The 4,607-nt window shown below is 35.4% G+C and overlaps 1 long non-coding RNA gene across 1 annotated transcript; it reads right to left on the reverse strand.

Moving 5' to 3' along the window:
• Positions 1-1,345: 1,345 nt before the first annotated feature.
• On the reverse strand, positions 1,346-2,918 carry LOC113237187. Its single transcript, XR_003311017.1, has 3 exons — positions 2,416-2,918; positions 1,979-2,008; positions 1,346-1,398 (listed from the first exon to the last, which is right to left on the reverse strand). It is a non-coding gene; the product is annotated as an uncharacterized LOC113237187 (long non-coding RNA).
• Between the last annotated feature and the right edge of the window lie 1,689 nt (positions 2,919-4,607).

Here is a 4,607-nt window from a genome sequence, read left to right on the forward strand (position 1 = left end):
TAGTACTGCCACATTATTTATTTCTGCCGCCAAGCAGTAATGTGAGCATTACTGCGTTCCGGTTTTAAAGGCTTACCCTTCAAAATAAATGATCGACACATTATGGGGCTTGTCAACTTATGTCTCATGTGACAAGCGTAGTGGCAGTGTCCCTCGGATCTTTAAGATTTAAAGCCCTGAGTGGCACTAGGACTGTTATGGACAGACATATCATTTAACAAAAGGCGCAAGACTTGTTCGTCCCGTCACTTGATATTATAAAGAAAAGTTACTAAAAAACGAGCTAGGTACTAAGCTGGTAGATGAGTAAATGTAGCTCTACTGTCGCATATCAACTATTGGTTTTAATTTTAATTGAACAATTTTTAATAGGAAACTCTTATTTGCGGAATACACAGCATGTATTTGAACATTGATATGACACTGGCGTAAACTATGCGTCGCAAAATCCTAGCAGGAAATTCCGAGAAGATTAAAAACATCCGCAGTTCCCTTAGCTATAAATTGGGTTGTGAGTATAGCAAGGGCCGTGTCCGCCTGCCGCTTGAATGATTTCTGACTCATGCGCTTTCGCTGAAAACGATGAAACAGACTGTCACCGGGAGTCTAGTAGACGATTTTACGACTCCCTCTTACTAAACATTAGCAATTTTATTGAAGAAACTTTGTATAAAATACAGTTAATTACGCGTAAGAAAAGGAAATAAAATAGTGACTAAGATATACCCAATATGTCATATTTGATTACCTAATCAATTAAAAATAGTCTTTAAAATCCAGAGAATAAATACCCTGTACACCCTATTTTTTTTTCATTTAAATTGTTTGTAATATAGAAATTATTTCTAATGGATTTCAGTTAACAGTTGTAATGCCGTGTAAAGTTGTAATTAATTAAGAAAATTTACGCGTATAATAGTTTATGCGTCCCACTGTTGGGCGCGGGTCTCCTCTCAGGCGTTAGTTTAGGCCGTAGTTCGTCACGCTGACCCCATGCGGGTTGGGAACTTCACATCTTCGCCGAGGTTTGTGAACCAAGAAGGTTCACAAACCTCGGTGTGCAACTATGGTAAATTTCAACTTTTTTGGTAATATAAATTTAAAACGCTTTGCAGGACTATAAACGTATATTTTGTTTCCCTTCTTGTGGAATACTAATGTTGTTCCAAAATTCAATAATTTAAATTATTTCATTTTTATAAATAAGCAAATTACACTTGAAACGTCAAATTGATTAAACACAACTCATCATTCGTCGATTGACGGTCACTGACTTACATGACAATTGACTTAAAAACATCGGAATAGTACAGTTTGTGTTACCAACACATAAAATGTCTCCAGATTGTGGCGTAGGCGTGTTGTGAATGTTTCCTACAAAGTAGGACGGGGTAAAATCTGCCAAAAATAAATTTCGCTGTGAATGATTAAGTCCATAAAACTTTATGCAATAAAATATTAATAACCTACTTATACAAAGTATAAAATCTGTTTAGTGTTCTTTATGGTTTGATTTCTTATAATGGATGACTTGTATATTATTGTAAAGCTTGTATAAAAATGTAGTGTCATAGTATCTTATCATTGGTCATAATTAAGTATAAGACTGGAAATCAATTGCAAATAGGTGAAGTTATATTTCTTTCAAAGAACAAATGTTTGAATAAGTACCTCCGCAATAAAATTAATATCTAATAACAATAAGTAAACCAGAATTTATACAAATTTCTTACCATATAATATATACCTATTAAAGTACCGTAAAAGTAAGTAACTTAAGGGTCTTGAATGAAATCTTGTTATTTTTTATTTGAATATAATAAAAAAACAGGTAGGTGTAATAGTTTTTTTTATCAAGTTATAGATACGTGTGATATATTGTAACTTTCTAAATTTATGCGATTGAAATTAAAGCAATATGCTGTGTCGTAGGTAGGTATCTCGTATATTTAGTAGATGAATATCGTATTAGGCTTACCACATCATTTACTGGTTTTGGTACCTCCGTCTGTAAAGTAATTTACATTCAACGATATTTGTACTACGAATTTAAATGTAAATACCAATTCTTGCGTGTAAGCTATTTCTAAAATTAGTATTAGTCTTCTTTTACTGATTTTGCTTAAAATCTATTGAAATCGGTTTGCATTGTTAATAAAAAAAATACTTAAATAAGGAAAACACATTTTTTTACTTTAGTTACTTATATTAAGTGGAGACATGCAAATGTACTGTACGAATCTGTATTTTATTTACTTAAGTTGACGTATAGTGAGGTTACATCAACATCACATAGTGCGTTTAACTATGTAGCTTTAACTTGTCTCGTACTTATTAGTGTTCAACTTTCTAACTTAAGTTAATATGGTTAAAAGAAATACGGATAGCTTCCATGAAATAAAATTGCAAACATACCTTAAAATTCAGATCGCAAATAATCTCCAGCACTAACAAACAAATTAACGTCACTTTTTAGATGCACTTGGAAAATGGTTAAGTTACAAAACCAAGCACTTTACAGTAAAGTCCTACGATTTGCGAAAGCACATTGGAAACTGGTAAAAGTTGAGTTAATTAATGGAATGTTAAAGTTTGTTGTCATGTATCGGAGGGTTATCGGGCGTGTTGGCGCGTGGAATCGCGGAGGGCCGCGCAGACTGGCGGCGGCAAGGCAGCGCGTGCACTGAGTGGCGAATGGTCGGAGTCGTGGCCGGTCCGGTGCGGTGGTGTGGTGCGCCGGTCGCGAGCGCTCTGCCCCGCGCGTGCGCCACTCCGCCGCTACGACGAGTTCCCGACGGCAGCCTCCCATACACCAACCTGCCGATGCCGCCAGCTAACGCCACAAACCGCTGCATGCAACGTCCGCAATGCGCTACTTAGATATCAAGACCACACACTTCAATAGGCATACTTGTTTTGTCTCCCTTCTTATCAAAAGCACATTTGTTACGATAGCTGGGCCACTAAATTATTACATATTTGTTTATTGATCTATTATTAAAGACATATGTATTGTAAACAAAATCAAATACAAAACAGTGAGTAACTCGCACGATAATTAGGCGTATTTTTTAAGACTACATTATTTCTTTTTATATTCATATCCCGTAAACCAGTTTCTATTAATTAAACAAGAAAAACTTATTTCCAGGACCTAAGTATTCACAGAACTATATTATATTGCGATTATATTAATTACAATACGGAGCTACGATCCAATGGAATAGAAAAGAATAAGAAAAATATAATTTCAGAATGTATTACTTTGCTTAAGCAAGTATTGCACTGCACAGAAATATTCTTTCTAAGCATTAAGTCACTTAGTGCACTCTCCACGACCATAGGTATTATGTACCTTAGCAAAACATTTGTTGCACAAGCCAAGATAATAATAATAATAATAATATTTATTTATAAATCATAACGAATAAATTGGTTCCCTGCAATATTTTTATAAGTCGAAGTTATTAAGATCATAGCAGTGTGTGTAGCCTTTGTGCACAAACAAAGGTTGCGGTTTCACTATCCACGCTTGACGCCTGCTTGTACGACACAGATCATTATCTGACATTATCGACCAATGTGATTAACTATAAAGTGATAATCGCACCATAATAATCAGCTTTACTCGGATTGATCACTCGTTCAAGAAATTATATTTGCTGGGAACCTTTGATATTCTACATAATTCCGTTCTTAGTTAAAATTAGTTTTAGATAATCGCCACCTCTTGTTTTGAACATTGTATATGAAGTATAAGTTAGCCTTTATCTTGTATTCTACAGAACAAAAGCAATAACTACAAAAACAACGACACATAATACGCAGCAGGAAATACAAAGAACTTAAAAGTTGCTGCAGAATTTAATTTTATCGATGTATGAAAATGTAAAAAGAAGCGTTGGAGTGGAGTACAGAATGTCGCCATTTCTATTACGTAGGTTCTTTTCAATGTTGTCAAGTTATGGAACGTTTGGGTGAATTAGTTATGTATATATATATATTGCAATAAGCTATACAGTCGTAACAAAAAGGTCGGACTAGCTACTTTAGGAAAAAAGCCTTTTTTTAAATAGAACGCCTACAGAAACATATTCGATCAATCGAACATTTTTGTGTAACTGCCTCCTCCATCGACATCCCACATTTTTGTCACCCTCTTTACTTGTTCCTGGTACCTACTTCAAAAATTTTGAATCGTTCGTATTCCTAAGCTTCACGTCGTTTACCATCAAAATAATATAGATATATCGCACATGAAACCAAACACTGTCCTAACTCAAAATTGCGGAATTGAGAAAACACGTAGTAGTTCCTCGTGAAAGAGTTCCTCCAGGGAAGTACTGCCACCTTACCTATATCTGCTGCCTAGCAGTAATACCAATATTACTGTGTTCCAGTTTTGAGGGGTAAGGGTGATGGTGAAATTGAGACAGGCACATGAGACTTGTCAATTTACGTCTCAGGGTGACGGGCGCAGTGGTAGTGCCCCTCAAATCTTTGCGATTTAAAGCTCTGAGTGGCTCTGTAACTGTTATGGACAGGCGTGTAGCTTACTATCAAACGCACGACTTGTTCGTCCCGTCACTTGATATTATATAAAAAAA

Source organism: Hyposmocoma kahamanoa, unplaced genomic scaffold (assembly GCF_003589595.1).
Source record: "Hyposmocoma kahamanoa isolate Upper Pololo Valley unplaced genomic scaffold, ASM358959v1 93, whole genome shotgun sequence".
NCBI classification, from domain to species: Eukaryota; Metazoa; Arthropoda; class Insecta; order Lepidoptera; family Cosmopterigidae; genus Hyposmocoma; species Hyposmocoma kahamanoa.